The sequence below is a fragment of the Halichoerus grypus genome, chromosome 5, assembly GCF_964656455.1.
Source record: "Halichoerus grypus chromosome 5, mHalGry1.hap1.1, whole genome shotgun sequence".
Taxonomy (NCBI): Eukaryota; Metazoa; Chordata; class Mammalia; order Carnivora; family Phocidae; genus Halichoerus; species Halichoerus grypus.
This window is the reverse complement of record NC_135716.1, coordinates 127338736-127358317: the sequence shown is the minus strand read 5'-3', so window position 1 is coordinate 127358317 and position 19582 is coordinate 127338736. Positions and strand designations below refer to the sequence as shown.

General features: G+C 33.1%; 1 protein-coding gene and 1 non-coding gene across 2 annotated transcripts in view; one reads left to right on the top strand and one right to left on the bottom strand.

The window, feature by feature from the left end:
• Positions 1 to 19582, top strand: part of TNNI3K (TNNI3 interacting kinase) — a 303991-nt gene that overhangs the window by 66298 nt on the left and 218111 nt on the right. The gene's annotated exons all lie outside the window — the stretch shown is intronic.
• LOC118530985 (U6 spliceosomal RNA) lies at positions 13192 to 13297 on the bottom strand. Its single transcript, XR_004914922.1, has one exon. It is a non-coding gene; the product is annotated as a U6 spliceosomal RNA (small nuclear RNA).

The window sequence follows — 19582 nt, the reverse complement described above, 5'->3', positions numbered from 1 at the left end:
GGTTGCTGCCTGTGTTCTCCTTTAGGATTTTGATGGACTCCTGTCTCACATTTAGGTCTTTCAACCATTTTGAGTCTATTTTTGTGTGTGGTGTAAGGAAATGGTCCAGTTTCATTCTTCTGCATGTGGCTGTCCAATTTTCCCAACACCATTTGTTGAAGAGACTGTCTTTTTTCCATTGGATATTCTTTCCTGCTTTGTCAAAGATTAGTTGACCATAGAGTTGAGGGTCCATTTCTGGGCTCTCTATTCTGTTCCATTGATCTATGTGCCTGTTTTTGTGCCAGTACCATACTGTCTTGATGATGACAGATTTGTAATAGAACTGGAAGTCCGGAATTGTGATGCCACCAGCTTTGCTTTTCTTTTTCAACATTCCTCTGGCTATTTGGGGTCTTTTCTGGTTCCATACAAATTTTAGGATTATTTGTTCTATTTCTTTGAAAAAAGTGGATGGTATTTTGATGGGGATTGTATTGAATGTGTAGATTGCTCTAGGTAGCATTGACATCTTCACAGTATTTGTTCTTCCAATCCATGAGCATGGAACGTTTTTCCATTTCTTTGTGTCTTCCTCAATTTCTTTCATGAGTATTTTATAGTTTTCTGAGTACAGATCCTTTGCCTCTTTGGTTAGATTTATTCCTAGGTATCTTATGGTTTTGGGTGCAATTGTAAATGGGACCGACTCCTTAATTTCTCTTTCTTCTGTCTTGTTGTTGGTGTATGGGAATGCCACTGATTTCTGTGCATTGATTTTATATCCTCCCACTTTACTGAATTCCTGTATGAGTTCTAGCAGTTTTGGGGTGGAGTCTTTTGGGTTTTCCAGATGAAGTATCATACCATCTGCAAAGAGTGAGAGTTTGACTTCTTCTTTGCTGATTTGGATGCCTTTTATTTCTTTTTGTTGTCTGATTGCTGTGGCTAGGACTTCTAATACTACGTTGAATAGCAGTGGTGATAGTGGACATCCCTGCTGCGTTCCTGACCTTAGGGGAAAAGCTCGCAGTTTTTCCCCATTGAGAATGATATTCACTGTGGGTTTTTCATAGATAGCTTTTATGATATTGAGGTATGTACCCTCTATCCCTATACTCTGAAGAGTTTTGATCAAGAAAGGATGCTGTACTTTGTCAAATGCTTTTTCTGCATCTATTGAGAGGATCATATGGTTCTTGTTCTTTCTTTTATTAATGTATTGTATCACATTGATTGATTTGTGGATGTTGAACCAACCTTGCGGCCCAGGGATAAATCCCACTTGGTCCTGGTGAATAATCCTTTTAATGTACTGTTGTATCCTATTGGCTAGTATTTTGGTGAGAATTTTTGCATCCATATTCAGAAAGGACTGGCATGATATACTCAGAGCACTAAATGAGAAAAATATGCAGCCAAGAATACTATATCCAGTTAGGCTGTCATTGAAAATAGAAGGAGAGATTAAAAAGCTTCCAAGACAAACAAAAACTAAAGGAATTTGCAAACATGAAACCAGCCCTACAAGAAATATTGAAAGGGGTCCTCTAAGTAAAGAGAGAGCCTAAAAGTAACATAGCCCAGAAAGGAACACAGACAATATACAGTAACAGTCACCTTATAGGCAATACAGTGGCACTAAATTCATATCTTTCAATAGTTACCCTGAATGTAAATGGGCTAAATGCCCCAATCAAAAGACACAGGCTATCAGATTGGATAAAAAAAACAAGACCCATCGATATGCTGTCTGCAAGAGACTCATTTTAGACCCAAAGACCCCCCCAAATTGAAAGTGAGGGGGTGGAAAACCATTTACCATGCTAATGGACACCAAAAGAAAGCTGGGGTGGCAATCCTTATATCAGACAAATTAAATTTTAAACTAAAGACTATAATAAGAGATGAGGAAGGACACTATATCATACTTAAAGGGTCTATCCAACAAGAAGATCTAACAATTATAAATATCTATGCCCCTAACATGGGAGCAGACAATTATATAAGCCAATTAATAACAAAAGGAAGAAACACATTGACAACAATACAATAATAGTGGGGAACTTTAACACCCCCCTCACTGAAATGGACAGATCATCTAAGCAAAAGATCAACAAGGAAATAAAGAGTTTAAATGATACACTGGACCAAATGGACTTCACAGATATATTCAGAACATTCCATCCCAAAGCAACAGAATACACATTCTTCTCTAGTGCGCATAGAACATTCTCCAGAATAGATCACATCCGAGGTCATAAATCAGGTCTCAACTGGTACCAAAAGATTGGGATCATTCCCTGCATATTTTCGGACCACAATACTTTGAAACTAGAACTCAATCACAAGAGGAAAGTCAGAAAGAACTCAAATACATGGAGGCTAAAGAGCATCCTACCAAAGAATGAATGGGTCAACCAGGAAATTAAAGAAGCATTAAAAAAATTCATGGAAACCAATGAAAATGAAAACACAACTGTTCAAAATCTTTGGGATACAGCAAAGGCAGTCCTAAGAGGAAAGTATATAGCAATACAGGCCTTTCTCAAGAAACAAGAAAGGTCTCAAATACACAACCTAACCCTACACCTAAAGGAGCTGGAGAAAGAACAGCAAATAAAGCCTAAACCCAGCAGGAGAAGAGAAATAATAAAGATCAGAGCAGAAATGAATGAAATAGAAACCAAAAGAACAGTAGAACAGATCGATGAAACTAGGAGCTGGTTCTTTGAAAGAATTAACAAGATTGATAAACCCCTGGCCAGACTTATCAAAAAGAAAAGAGAAAGGACCCAAATAAACAAAATCATGAATGAAAGAGGAGAGATCACAACCAACACCAAAGAAATACAAACAAATATAAGAACATATTATGAGCAACTATATGCCAGCAAATTAGATAATCTGGAAGAAATGCATACATTCCTAGAGATGTAGAAACTACCAAAACTGAACCAGGAAGAAATAGAAAACCTGAACAGAACTATAACCACTAAGGAAATTGAAGCAGTCATCAAAAATCTCCCAAAAAACAAGAAGAGCCCAGGGCCAGATGGCTTCCCAGGGGAATTCTATCAAACATTTAAAGAAGAATTCATACCTATTCTTCTGAAACTGTTCCAAAAAATAGAAATGGAAGGAAAACTTCCAAACTCGTTTTATGAGGCCACCATTACCTTGATCCCAAAACCAAAGACCCCACCAAAAAGGAGAATTACAGACCAATATCCTTGATGAACATGGTTGCAAAAATATCCTTCTTTTTGTTTATGTGGTATATAACATTGATTGATTTTCAGATGTTGAACCATTTTTGCATCCTGGAATAAATCCCACTTAATTATGGTATATGACCCTTTTATTGTATTGTTTAACTTGGTTTCCATTTTTGTTGAAGATTTTTGTACCTATGTTCATCAGGGATATTGGTCCATAATTTTGTGGTGTCTTTGTCTTGTTTGTTATCAGGTTATTGTTGTCCTCATAAAGCATTCTTCCCTCTTTAATTGGAATAATTTAAGAAGAATAGGTTCCAACTGCTCTTACCTATCTTTTCTTATCTTCGAATTTATTTGAGTTACTTTTGCTATTTTTTTTTTCTAGTTTCTTAAGGTGGATACAGGGCTTAGCTCATTAATTTTTAGCCTTTTTTTTTCTAATCACTTTTAAGTCTATATATTTCAAAGTTCTATTTTGGCTATATTGTTCAAGTTTCTGTATGTAATATTTTGTGTAAATATGATAGTAATAAAATAGAAAAAATAAAAATAAAAAATGAAAATGTAAATATGATAGTAATAGAATAGAAAAAAATTAAAATTAAAATTAAAAATTAAAATGTAAATATGATAGGAATAAAATAGAAAAAATAAAAATAAAAAATAAAAATGTAAATATGATAGTAACAAAATAGAAAAAATAAAAAATAAAAAAATGTAAATATGATAGTAATAAAATAGAAAAAATAAAAATAAAAAATAAAAAATATATGTAATATTTTGTAATATTCAGTTCAAACTATTTTCTTATTTCCACTCTGAATTCTTTTTTGACCCACAAGTTATTTAGAAGTAGGCTTCCAACTTTATAAATTTAGTATTTTTTATTTACCCTTTTCTTATTGATTTTAAAGTTAATTCACACTGTGGTCAGAGAACTTTGTCATTTTTTCCCATTATTTGAAATGTATTGAGTGTTGCTATATGGACCAGGATATGATCAATTTTGTGAAAGTTCTGTGTGTTCTTGAAATGAATATGCATTCTGCTATTGTTTATTAATTTATGTTGTATATGCCTATTAGGTCAAATGTTTGTGTCCTTCATATCTTTTATATGCTTTTGTGGGGTTTTTTTTGGCTTATGTTATTAACTATGTGTTAAAAATCTACCATTGATTGTAGATCTGTTTCTTGTTTTAACTCTGTACATTTTTTCCTAATATAGTTTGATACTATGTTACTAAATATGCACAAATATAACATGATTATAATTTCCTGTGGGAATCAATCCTTTCATTACAACAAATTAACCTTCTTTATCTCCAGCAATGCTTTACTTTATCCATGAAGTCTAATTTTTCTCATATAAATATAGCAGTATCAACCTCTCTTGCTTAGAATTTATTGGGCATATCTTTTTCTTTCCTTTTACTATAAGCCTTTATAAATGTTTTACTTTAGAGATGTCTCTTATAAATAGCATATAATTGAATTTTATTTTATCCTACCTAGAAATTCATCATTTTAAATATTAATCCACTTGTATTGTGTATTTAGAGTTAAATCTACCAACATATTTTGAACTTCCATTTGTTCTATCTTGCTTTATGCCAAAAATTAAGTGCCTGAATATGGATGGTCTATTTTTAGACACTTTATTCTATCCTACTGTTCAGTTTGTTTGTTGTATGTGAAAAGCACTCTGCTTTCATTGCTGAAACTTTATAATGAGTTTTGATATCCAGGGGTATAAATGTGCTAATCTTTTTTTTAAATTACTATTTAAATTTTTCACAGCCTTTTTTGGCCTTTTACATCCTTTAAACATTTTTAAACCAGATTGTCCATTTCTGTGATATTACAACTATGGGTCTTTTTTTCATTTATTTACTTTAATCCCATATTCAAAATAAGCCATGTTCTATTCCCACATCATGCTCCAACTCCAGGATCTCATCAAATAAATCAGGTTCAAGTGTGGATGAGAATTCTTGAGTTTGATGCCTCTACTATGATTTATCTCAGATGGGTTCATGTGAAATAAAGAGACAAGTTGTTTGCCTCCCACACACCCAGCATGCAGTGGTGAAGTAGGCATAGAGAATCAAAATAGATGTACCTATTCAAAAAGTAAAAAATGGGCACATACAGCAGATAATCTCATATTGGTGTCACAAAGACTCAAACACCACAATATGTTCAGGTAGTACAAATAGTAATGAATAATTGTAGTGAGTTGTAAAGGCTCTTGGTCATTTATACAATTTTGAAGGTAAACATTTTCAGGTAATAAATGGTCATGTGTGTATATGTTGCTTTTAAATATAAATGCACAACTGCAATTTTATTATTATAATCTTTATCATGCTATATATTCTAATTTTTTATCATTCCACTTTTTTTAAATCATCTAAATTTTTAGAGGTACTATATATCTGGAATAGATCAGGTCCTAGGTATTTGGATAAAGCATCCTCTACTGTAGCTTTCTCTCCTTTTAAGTTCTCAAATGACATTATAGTTTTATACTTATCAAGTTTGGGCCATGAAAACTGAGGCTCTTCTCCCTTATACTGTACAGAACATGCTTCCCTATACCTTATATGGGGGACACATGAAAGAATAATACTAAGATCAGCAAAATAGTAGACATCTCATGGCCAATAAAATTCTATAAAATATTTTAGATGTTTTAATTTTAATTCTGAAGGTATCAGAAAGTGTCCATCTTGGCTTATAAAAGAACATCAGTATCTCTTCTAAAAGTGCCATAAATAAGACAGCAAGTGGCAGATTTATTGTTGATCTATGTTTAATTTAAACTTGTTTTTGGAATATAGGAAAAGTGGTGAAAGGAAACTGACAGCTTTGAAGAGATATATGGTCTAAAACTCTGTACTACATCACTCATTTTAAATTAAGACTCAGTTTTATTCCTTCTGAAAGATATCAGATGTGGAAAGAGACAGAGTGTGGTCCTGTTCTTTAGAGAGGCAAAACACAGAAATAAAGAACCTCTTAAATTATTGATTTTGTGAAATATGTCAAGTTATTTGTCAGCATAAATGCAGCAGCCTCTAACCTGAGGTGTGCTGACTAGTGATGACCTTATGTGTTTGGATGCTTACTGGCTTTTGCACCTTTATGCCAGGACATTGAGGTTTGTTTTATGTTTAGATAATTTATCAGTGTATATGTGTGTAATCCTGTTTATCTTGTTATTTTATCAGGTTGCTAGTGTGAGCCCAATATTTTACAGTTGTATATCAAATAAGTAGACTTTAGCAATTTCAAAAGTCATTTTTTGATACAGCAGATTTCTGTACCAACAGCATGTCATTGGCTAAACTATTGGGAAGTAAAATATAACACAGACTAAGCTCCTTATTTGTGAAAACAATTTTTATTGAGTGTTTTCAATGTGCCATTTTCTAAACACTTTACATTGATTATCTCTTTATATTCTCATAATAACCCCACAAGATAGGTGATATTTTTATCCTCATTTAATAGGTGAGGAAACTAAGTCACTCTATTGGATATGGGAACATTCAGGGTGGGAGAAATAGTATAAGAAACATCATGGTATATGTGGGAAAATACAAATTCTTTCTAAACTTTCAAGTTTAAAATAAGGGGATTTGGAAAGATGCTGGAGAGGGAAGCTGTGGCTCTTTTATGGTGAAACTTGTATGTCATCTATGGAGTGGAAAGCCAATATTCTTTATATTGTATTAAATTGAATTATTTGCTGATATTGACATATAAATATATTAAGTTAAAGATGTACCAAATGACATATAAAGAAAAATCTAGGGTGCCTGGGTGGCTCAGTCGTTAAGCGTCTGCCTTCGGCTCAGGTCATGATCTCAGGGTCCTGGGATAGAGCCAGCATTGGACTTTGTGCTCAATGGGGAGTCTGTTTCTCTCTCTTCCTCTACCCCTCTCCCTGGCTCATGTGCAAACGTGCGCTTTCTCTCAAATAAATAAACTCTTTTAAAAAATCTAATTTTCTTCACATTCAGAAAGTTTTCCAAACTTTCTAACTAATTTTATAACTTGCAATTCTATATGTTTCCATTTTGAATTCACTCTTTGGCTATAGAACTATCTTCTTTGCCTTATCAATTCTGTGGACAGGATTAAATGAAATCTGTCATAATGTACAAGAAACAAAAACCTAAGTAACCCATTGGACATCTATGGACATGGTAAGAAAGAGAAACATTTCTGAAAAGACTTACTTGGCTAGAGATGCATTAAATCTAGACTGTGGACCAAAAGATTTGTTTTCCTGTGTGAAAAATTGACTTTAAAAGACCTAACACATTCACAAAGTCATATATTTCACAGTGTATCTAAATATCTATATCACATCTCAGCTTTATAGGGGTTTTCTTTAAACATAATTCATACTGATCTTCAGCCAGTGTTTGTTACTATTCCTGATAGAAACTCCTTGAGTGGGATTACAGAATTATCATTTCAGTATTAGACATGAAGATTGAAGCACATAAATGATTTGCCAGAGGGCAAAGTGAAAGTTGGGAGAATGCCTAGGGACAAACATAGAGCACTAAAATCTTAAACCCAAAGCTTTTGTGTTATAGGTTTAGCAAAGACCCTACTTCTACTAAGATGCTGGGGTAGAATTGAGCATGATTATTCATAATTTCTATTCCAGTTTCTAGCAGACACCAGTCATGAGGCAGTATACCTATTGATTAAAAGTATAAGTATGCTCTGGATGCAAGAAAATTTAGGTTTGAATCTCAATTTTGCTGTTTACTACTTAGTTGGCCTTGTGTGGGGGTGGGGTGATTATCTCTAACCCTAAATTTCTTTCTAACATAATCATAATAACAGGATTTACTTTTTATGTTGTTGTGAGGAATAAATGTAGCTGAAGATCCTGGTACCATGACTGGCATTGATATATGCAGGTTCTATGTCCTTTTTTCATCATAAATGTGCTAATAATGTGTGATTGTACATTTCTTTGGAAATGTATACAGGACTTCTGTTAAAGATATGACTATCTATAAAATCCATACACATTCCCTTTGTTTTGTCTTGTGTTTGGTAAGAATATTTAACAATGAGATCTATTCTCTTAAAAAATTTTGAGGTGTACAATACTGTATTGTTAACTATAGGCAGTATGTTGTACAGCGGGTTTCTAGAATTTATTCAACTAGCATAATTTCTAGAATTTATTCAACTAGCATAACTGAAACTTTATACTCATTGAACAACTCCCTACTTTCCCCACCCAACAGCCCCCAGCAACCACTATTGTATTCTCTGCTTATAAAAGTTTGACTATTTTAGATACTCACATAAAAGGAATCATGGAGTTACTTGTCCTTCTGTGATGCTTATTTCACTTAGCATGATGTCCTCCATGTTCATGAATGTTGTTGCAAATGGCAGAATTTTTTTGAGGCTAAATAATATTCTACTATATTCATTACCACATTTTCTTTATCTATTCATTTCTCAATGGACTCAGGTTGTTCCTATATATTGGCTATTGTAAATAATGCTGCAATAAACATGGGAGTGCTGATATCTGTTTGAGATCCTGATTTCAATTGTTTTTAAACAATCAGAAGTGGTATTGCTGGATCATTTTGTATTTCCATTTTTAATGTTTTGAGGAATGTCCGTAGTGTTTTACATAACTGCTGTACCATTTTATATTTCCGCCAACAGTGTATAGGGGTTGTAATTTTTTCACAACCTCACCAACACTTTTTTTAATAATAACTATCCTAGCAGGTGTGAGGTGACATCTCATTGTGATTTTAATTTGCATTTCCCTAATAATTAATGATATTGTGCATGCTTTGGCTATATGTATGTGTTCTTTGGAGAAATGTCTGTTCAAGTCCTTTGCCGAGTTTTTAATGGATTACTAGTTTTCCTTGCTATTAAGATATAGGAATTCCTTACATATTTTTGGAAATTATGGGGTGCCTGGGTGGCTCAGTCCTTAAGCTTCTGCCTTCAGCTCAGGTCCTGATCCCAGGGTCAGGGGCTCCCTGCTCAGTGGGGAGCCTACTTCTCTCTCCCTCTCCCACTCCCCCTGCTGTGTTCCCTCTCTAGCTGTCTCTCTCTCTGTCAAATAAATAAATAAAACTTTTTAAAAAAGGAAATTAGTCTCTTATCAGTTATATGAGATATATGGTTTGCAAATATTTTCTCCCATTCTGTAGGTTGCTTTTCATTCTGTTGATTGTTTCCTTTGCCATGAAAAAACTTTTTAGTTTGATGTAGTCCCACTTGTCTCTTTTTGCTTTTGTTGCCTTGCTTTTGGTGTCATATTTAGGGAATTCTGAGAAGTGTTGGATAAGTCTATTACCTTGATTGTGGTGATGATACCATGTTGTATTTACATATGCCCAAATCCATCAAGTTGTGAACATTAAGTATATGTTGTTCTTTGTATATAAATTGTAAGAACATAAAAATCAATAGCATCAGTCACATTAAATGCTCATATACAGAAAGGGTCTAACAGAAGGAGAGTTCAAATTCATAGATCAGTTACAAGTCTCAGAAAAAGACTTGTATGCAGAAAATTTACCCATTGTGTCCTAGGAGATGAAATTTTTGGATGACCCTAGTGTGGCAGAGCTGCTCACCAAAATCTATATTCTTTTGTCCTTCCTGGATGTTCAGGAAGACTGCATTTCCCAGTCTTGCTTGTAGTTTGGTTTGGCTTCACAACTGAACATTCAATGGAAGTGAGGCACACTATTTTCAAGTGTGGCCTCCAAAAACCTCCATAGCTCTTCCTCCATACACTTTTCTTCTGTCCTGTTGAATGGAATAAAGCCAGCTCTTTGAGAAAACATTTGGTGAAAATAGCAGAAACTTCTAAACAACTGTGTGGAAGAAGGCTCCATGTCATCTTGTTTACCTGGTGATTATTGATAAATGAGCAAGAAATGAACTTCTACTGGGTTGGAAACATAAATTTTGGGTCCATTTATTGCAGCAGCGACTATTATCATATTATAGCTATTAATTATAATGATATGGTATATTTTATGAGATATAATGAAAATTATACTGAAATAGGATATCAGATATCCATTTTTGTAGGCTTTCACAGGAGAAGGAGACATGGAAAGAGGATTGGGAAGTGGAAAAGAGAAAGAGGGGACTGTATCTCTGCATTGTTTTTAAGTCAGATCTTCAACTTTGACATTGATATTCGGGCTGATTGCTAGTGGTTAGATGCTCTTTGAAAGCCAGATTAAAGTGAAAGCACTGTAGAACCCTATTGCAGGACTCACGGAAAGTCTACTCACATTGACCTTAGGCATCAGGATGTTTATTGGAGCATGCCCTCAGAATCAACACCAATAGGGAAGGGGAGGAAGCAGGACTGAGTGGGGGAGAAATTGGACTGTAATGCAGTCTCAATAAAAGCTCAGTCAGCCCCATAGAGAGCTCTGAAACTGGAATGACCTTCGAGAGTTTTCCAAATTGGAATGAGGAGGTTGGGCTTTTATACTGGCAAAATAACCAGCCATTAGATTCTAGTGGCAGGGCAGCTCTCATTAGCCAAGGGAAATCTCCAGAGAGGTAGATAGCTGAGGGTTATGCTGTTAGCCCAGCAGTATTCCTGGCAGCTTAGGTAATGCATTGTACAGACATTGGAAAGCCCTCTTATCTTAAGTGATCAGGACCCAAATTTAATTGGTTAATTGAAAAAACAATGGTAAAAGAAAGAACTCATGTTAAAAATACATACCATAGTTGAATACTTTGTTTAATTAATATAAATACACATTTATTCATCACATTTTAAATATGAGGCCAAAGCTTTTCTTTAAATGCAAGTCACCAGGTTGGTCTTCAGAAACCTCCTTCTTGCTTGTAATGGGTCAGATACAATTTATTGCTTTAGTTTCTTTTGAATAAAGTAAGAATTTACAGATACATGCAAAGTATTCTAAATATAGAATATTGATAAATTGTTTACTACTTTTTTCTACTTATATATCATTAATTTTTATTGATATATAAATTATATACATAAAATAACAAGACAACTAACATTATCAGTTTGGGATGAAATATGATTGATATTTGGAAAGCATGCTTTTAAATCAGAAGTGAAGTTCTGAAAAGGTACCTACCAGCTACAGATGTTTGAGCAATATGTCACCAAGTCTCTGTTTTGCTACATTAGAAGCAGTCAATTTGGGACAGGCTAAGTGAGCTCCCACTGCAGGTCCTGCTATGCAGAGTTTTTTTTTCCAGCTTTATTAAGGTATTATTGACAAATAAAAATTGTATGTATTTAAGTAGCACAACATGATGTTTTGAATATACATATGCATTGTTTAATGATTACCATAGTCAAGCTAATTAACATATTCATCACCTCACATAGTTAACAATTTTTTTGTGGGGAAAACACTTGAGATCTCTTTTAGCAAATTTGAAGTGTATAATACATTATTATTAACTATAGTCATCATGTTATAACATTAGGTCTCCAGAACTTATTCATCCTCTAGCCAAGAGTTTTTATCCTCTGAATGACATCTTCCTATTTCTTCCAACCCCTCAGCCCCTGTAACCACCACTCCACTCTCTGTTACTGTGAGTTTGGTTTTTTTTTTTTTTGAAGTCCATGTAAAAGTGAGATCATGCAGTATTTGTCTTTCTGTGCCTGACTTAATTCACTTAGCATAGTGTCTTCTAGGTACATCCATGTTGTCACAAACAGCAGGACTTCCTTTTTTTTTAAAGGCTGAATACTGTTTCATTACATATGTGTATCATATTTCATATATCTGTCGATGAGCACTTAAGTTGCTTCTGTATCTTGGCTAATGTGAATAATGCTGCAGTGAACTGGGAGTGCGGATACCAGTTTGAGAGCAACTCTATTTCCTTTGGCTGTATACCCATCTGTGAGATCGCTGGATCATAGGATAGTTAAAATTTTTAATCTTATGAGGAAACTCCATACTGTTTTCTATAATTGCTGTTCTAGTTTACATTCCCACCAACACCATACAAGGGTTCCCTTTTCTCTATATCCTTGCCAACACTTACTTTTTTGATTTTTGGTAATAGCCATACCAACAGGCATGAAATAACATCTCACTGTAATTTTGATTTGAGTTTTTCTTATTATTAGTGATGTTGAGCATCTTTTATGCACATGTTGGCTATTTGTGTGTCTTCTTTATAAAAATGTCTCTTCAGGTCTTTTGCCTATTTTTGTATTGACATATTTGGATATTTTGCTATTTAGTTGTACAAGTTTTTTATGTATTTTAGATATTAATCCCTTATGAGATATATGTTTTGAAGATATTATCTCCCATTCCATAGTTGCCTTTTCATTTTGTTACTTGTTTCTTTTGTTACACAAAAACTTTTAAGTTTCATACAGTCCCCCTCATTTATTTTTGTTTTTGTTTTCTGTGCTTTTGGTGTCACATCCAAAAAGGGGAAAAAAAAATCATTGCCAAGAGCATTGTCAAGGTGGTTTTCCCCTATGTTTTCATCTAGGAATTTTATGGTTTTCAGGTCTTACATTTAAGTCTTTAATCCATTTTCAGTTGATTTTTGTGTGTAGTATAAAATAAGCATCCTTTTTTTTTTTCATGTGGATATCTAGTTTTCCCAACATCATTTATTGAAGAGGCTATCCTTTCCACATTGTATATTCTTGGCAACGTTGTCAAAGATTAGTTGAATACATATGAATGGGTTTATTTCTGGGCTCTTTATTCTGTCCCAATGGTCTAAATATCTGTTTTTAAACTAGTACCATATGTTTTGATTTTTATCACTTTGTAATATAATTTGAAATCAGTAAGTGTGATGCCTCCAACTTTGTTCTTCTTGCTGAAGATTGCTTTAGCTTCTGGGCTCTTTTTTTTTTTTTAATTCCAGTATAGTTAACATATAGTGTTATATTAGTTTCAGGTGTACAATATAGTGATTCAATAATTAAAAATCTGAATGGCTTCACAAATTTGTATGTCATTCTTGCACAGGGGAATGCTAATCTTCTCTGTACCGTTCTAATTTTAGTTTATGTGCTGCTAAAGTGTGTACTATCTGGGCTCTTTTGTGGTTTTCATATAAGTTGGTTTTTTTTTCTTTTCTATTTCTCTTGCTATTGGAATTTTGATAGGGATTACACTGAATTTGTATACTTATTTGGGTAGTATGGACATTTTAAGAACTTTAATTCTTCCAATCCATGAACAGGGGATATCTTTGCATTTATTTGTATCTTCAGATTTTTATACAACTGGCTTTTGTATGTTCATTTTGTATGGAGCATCTCTATTGAATTATTTATTTTTTCTAACAGATTTTGGTAGAGTTTTAGGGTTTTCTAGAGAGACAAATTTTACTTCTTTCTCTCTGATTTGGATGCCATTTATTTATTTATTTATTTATTTTTCTTGCTGAATTTCTCTGGTGGGACTTCCACTATTATATTGAATAGAAGTGACCATAGTAGGCATCCTTGTCTTGTTCCTGATCATACAGGAAAAGCTTTTAGCCCTTCACCATTGAGTATGATGTTAGGTGTAAACTTGTCATATATAGCCTTTATTATGTTGAGGTACATTCCCTCCCTACCTAAGTATTGAGAGCTTTTATAAGGAAGGGACACTAATTTTGTCAAATGCTTTTTCTACATATACTGATATGATCATATGATTTTTGTCCTTTATTTTGTTAATGTGGTGTATCACATTCATGGATTTGTATATGTTGAACATTCTTGCATCTAAGTCATAAATCCCACTTGATCATAATGTATGATTATTTTAACATGCTATTGAATTAGGTTTGCTAGTGTTTTGCTGAGGACATTTGCATGTATATACATCTGGGATATTGGACTGTAATTTTCTTTTCTTTTAATGTCCTTATCTTGTTTTGGTATCAGGGTAGTGCTGGCCTCATAAAATTAGTTTGGAAGTCTTCCCTCTTTTGTTTTTTGGAAGAGTTTGGGAAGGATTGGTATTAATTCTTTGAATGTTCAGTAGAGTTCACTAGTGAAGCTATCTGATCCTGGACTTTTGTTTATTGGGAGGCTTTAATTACTGAATCCATTTCCTTTCTCATTATTGGCCTGTTCTGATTTTCTATTTCATCAATATTCAGTATTAGTACGTTGCATATTCTTAGGAATTTATCTATTTATACAATTTGTTGGTATATAATTGTTCAAAATAGTGTCTCATGATGTTTTATATTTCTAAGGTATCAGTTTTAATGTTTCTTCTTTCATTGCTGACTTATTTATTTGGATCTTCAACCTTTTTTTTCATAATTAACCCAGCTAAAGATTTCCCAGTTTTGTTTATCTTTTTAAGAAGCCACCTTAATCTCATTAATGTTTTCTATTGTTTTTCTAGTCTCTATTTCCTTTCTTTCTGCTCTGACCTGTCTTATTGTCTTCCTTTTGCCAACTGTGGGCTTTGTTTATTGTTCTTTTTCTAGTTTCTTGAGGTATAAACTTAGGATTTTACTTGAGATCTTTCTTTTTTGTTAATGTAGACATTTTTGTATTAACTGTCCACTTAGAACTGCTTTTGCTGCATCCCATAAGTTTTGGTATGATGTAATTCCATTTTCATTGCTTTCAAGATATTTCCCTTTTGATTTCTTTGACTCTTTGGCTGTTCAGGAATATGTCATTTTATTTCCATATGTTTTTAGTTTCATGAATTTTTTTTAGTCTTACTTCTGTTATTACTTTCTATTTTCAGACCATTGTGGTCAGAACAGATACATGGTATGATTTCAGTCTTCTTAAAATTGTTAAGATTTATATTGTGACTTAACATATGAATTTTTTTGGAGAATGTTCCATGTGTGCTTGAGAAGAATGTGTTGTGCTGCTATTGGATGGAATATTTTGTGCATTTCAGTTAGGTCCATTTGGTCTAAAATGTATTTCAAGTACAGTATTTCCTTATCAATTTTTGGTCTGGATGTTCCACTCATTGTTAAAAGTGGAGTATTAAAGTCCTTTATTATTATTGAATATCTGTCTATTTCTCCCTTAAGAGCTGTTAACATTTGCTTTATATATTTAGATGCTCCAATATTGGGTGCATATATATTTATAATTATTTTATCCTCTCAATGAATTAATACCTTTATCATTATATAATGATCTCCTTTTTTTTCTTGTTACAGGTTTGACATGAAGTCTATTTTGTCTGATATAAGTATAGCTACCCTTCTTGTCTTTGCTGTCTATTTGCATGGAATACTTTTTCCCATCTCTTCACTTTCAGCCTATGTGTAAGTCTATTGTAGGCAGCATATACTTGGGTCTTGCTCATAATTTTAATTAAGACTTAATTTTTTTGGAGCACTTTTGGGTTTACAACAAAGTTGAGAGAAAGGTACAGGGATTTCCTGTATACCCTCTGCCCCTATAGATGCATATCCTCCCACATTATCAACATAGCTCATCAGACTGGTACACTTTTTACAAAGGATGAACCTACATTGACACATCTTAATCACCCAAAGTCTGTAGTTTACCGTAGGAGTAACTTGTGATATCGTACATTCTATGAGTTTGGACAAATGTTTAATGATATAGATCCATCTTTATATCATATAGAGTGTCTTCACTGACCTAAAAATCCTCTGTGTTCTGCCTTTTTATTTCCTTCCCACTTCCCACCCCTGACAATCATCAATCCTTTTATTTTCTGTATAGCTTTGCCTTTTCCAGAATGTCATATATTTGGAATTATACAGTATGTATTTTTTAGGATGGCTTCTTTCACTTAGTAATATGAATTTAAGGTTCCTCCTTGTCTTTTCAGAGCTTGATAAATCATTTTTATAGCAGTGAATGATATGCCATTGTTGAAAAGACATTTTTGCTCCATGCTATTGCCTTTGCTCCTTTGTCAAATATCAGTTGACTTTATTTATGTCTGTCTGTTTCTGGTCTCCCTTTTATGTTCTGTTGATCTGTCTATTCTTTTGTTATTACCATACTATCTTGATTACTGTAGCTTTATAGAAAGGCATGAAGTTTAGTAGCATTAGCATTACAACTTTGTTTTTCTTCAATATTGTGTTGGCTCTTCTGGATCTTTTGCCTCTCTATATAAACTTTAAAATCAGTCTGTCGATATCCAAAAAAAAAATTTGTTGGGATTTTGATGGGGATTGCATTATATCTTCAGAAAAAGTAAGGAAGAAATGTATCTTGATCATTGAAATGGTATCTTCTTACATAAACATGAACTATTTCTCCACTTACTTAGTTCTTTGACTTTGTCTGTCAGCATTTTGTAGTTTTCCTCATATAGATCTTGTATATATTTTGTTAGATTTATACTTAAGTATTTTTTATCCTAATGTAAATGATACTGTTTTATTAATTTCAAATTTTACTTGTTCATTGTTGGTATATAGGAAAGCAACTGACTTTTGTGTACCCTGTACCTTGCAATCTTGAATAATTGCTTAATAATTCTAGGAAATTTTTGTGGATCCTTTCAGAATTTCAACTTGGATGATTATGTTATCTGTGAACATAGCTTTACAGCTTTATAGCTTCCTTCTCTATCTGTACACTTTTATTCCTTTTCTTGCCTTATTACATTAGCAAGGAGTTCTAGTAATGTGTTGAAAAGAATGGTGAGAGGGGATATTGTTACCTTGTAATTAATCTTAGAGGGAATACTTTGATTTTCTCATCATTCATATGATGTTAGCTGTAGGTTTTTTGTGGATAGTCTTTATCAAGTTGAGAAAGTTTCCCTCTGTTCCTAGTTTTCTAAGAGTTTTTGTCATGAATGAGTGTTGGATTTTATCAAATGCTTTTTCTACATCTGTTGATATGATCAAGTGGTTTTTCTTTTTTATTCTGTTGATGGGATGGATTACAGTAATTGGTTTTCAAATTTTGAGCCAGTCTTACATATCTAGAATAAATCCTACTTGGTAGTGGTTATAATCCTTTTTATGTTTTTTTAATTCATTTAGCTATATTTTATTGAGGATTTTCATATCTATCAGAGATATTGGTTTGTAGTTTTCTTTTTTTGTAATGTGCTTGGTTTTAGTAGTAGGGTAACACTGGCCTCATAGAATAAGCTAGGATCTATTCCCTTTCCCTCTATTGTTTGAAAGAAATTGTAGAGAATTGATATAATTTCTTCCTCAAATTTTGATAGAATTCAGCAGTGAACCCATCTGGCTCTGATACTTTCTGTTTGGGAAGGTTACTAATTTTTGACTCAATTTCTTTAATAGATATAGGTCTATTCAGATCATCTATTTCTTCTTGTTTGTGTTTTGGCAGATTGTGTCTTTTGAGCAATCAGTCTATTTCATCTTGATTATCAAATTTATGGGCATAGAACTGGTCATAGTATTCCCTTACTATTTTTAAATGTCCATGGGATCCGTAGTGATATCCCCTGTTTCATTTCTGATACTAGTAATTTGTGTCCTCTCTCTTTTTTTGTTAGTTAGCCTAACTAAAGGTTTATGAAAATGATTGGTCTTTTCAAAGACCCAGCTTTTGTTTTCATTGACTTTCTCTATTGGTTTCCTGTTTTCAATTTTATTGATTTCTGCTCTTATTCTTACTATTTAATTTCTCCTGACTGCTTTGGATTTAATTTGCTCTTTTTCTAGTTTCCTGACATAGAGTCTTGTTTCTTTTAATCCATTCAGCCACTCAATGTTTTTTGATTGTAGAATTTAATCCATTTACATTAAACATAATTATTGATACATAGGGACTTACTATTGCCATTTTATTCATTGTTTTCTGACTACTTTATAGTTCCTTGTTTTTTTCTTCCTCTCTTGTTATCTTCCTTTGTTATTTAATTATTTTCTGTAGTGGTATGCTTTAATTCCTTTATCTTATGTGTATCCACTATAGATTTTTACTTCATGGTTACCATGGGGCTTACATAAAACATCTTACAGTTTCAACTGTCTATTTAAGGTAATAACAACCCTGGTTGCACACAAAAACTACTGTTTTACTCCCCTCTGCCTCACATTTTGTTTCTGGGATGGCACAATTTACTTTTTTTATATTGTGTATCCATTAACAAATATTTGTAGGTGTAGTTATTTTTATTATTTTATTTTTATCTTTTGATCTTTATACTAAAGTTAAAATTGAATAACATACCACCATTACAGTAATAGAGTATTCTGAATTTGTCTATATACTTACTGTTACTATTGAGGTTCTTTTCTTTCATATGTTTTCATATTGCTAGTTATTGTCCTTCCATTTCCTCTTGAAGAACTCCTTTTAGCAATTATTTTCAGGTAAGTCTTGGTGATGAATTTCCTCAGCTTTTGTTTGTCTGGAAAAGTATCTCTCTTTCATTTCTGAAGGACAGGCATGCTAGGTAAAGTATTCTTGGTTGACAGTTGTTGTTTTGTTTTGTTTTGTTTTGTTTTGTTTTGTTTTTCTTTCAGCACTTTGAATATATCCTCCCACTCTCTCCTAGTCTGCAAGGTTTCTGCTGAAAAAAAAACACTGATAGTCTGATGGGGGTTCTCTTGTATGAGATGAGATGAGTTTTTTTTCTCTTGCTGCTTTCAGAATTCTCTCTTTGTGTTTGAGTTTTGACAGTTTTATTGTAATGTGTTTTTGTAAAGTCCTCTTTCTGTTGCATCTGTTTGAGGGCCACTGAGCTTCCTATACCTAGATATCAATATCTCTCCCCAGATTTGGGAAGTTTTCAGCCATTATTTCCTTTAAATAACCTTTCTCCCTTTTCTCTCACTCTCTCTCTCTCTTTTCCTTCTGGGACTCCCATAATGTGTGCATTTTTCTCTGATGATGTTCCATAAATCCCGTAGACTTTCTTAACTCTGTTTCATTCATTTATCTTTTTGTTTCTCTAATTTGGTAATTTTAAATAATTCTTTTTCATATTACAGATTCTTCTACTTGATTAAATCTGCTGTGGATGCTATGTATTGCATTTTTCATTTCATTCATTGTGTTCTCCAGCTCCAGAATGTCTGTTTGGCTCTTCTTTATAAATTCCATCTTTTCTTGGAACTTCTCCTTTTGTTCATGTATTGTTTTCCTGATATTGTTGAATTGTCTATCTATGTTCTCTTGTAGCTTGCTGAGGTCCTTAAAACAATTCTTTTTAATTCTTTGACAATTCATAGATCTCTATATCTTTGTAGTCAGTTACTGGAAACTCACTGTATTCCTTTGATAGTGTCAAGTTTCCTTGATTTTTTTGTGTTTCTTATAGCCTTGCATTGATGTGTGCACACTTAATGGAGCAGTCACTTCTAGAATTTATTAACTGCTTTAGGTGGAGAAAGACCTTCATCCACAGGTGAGCATGA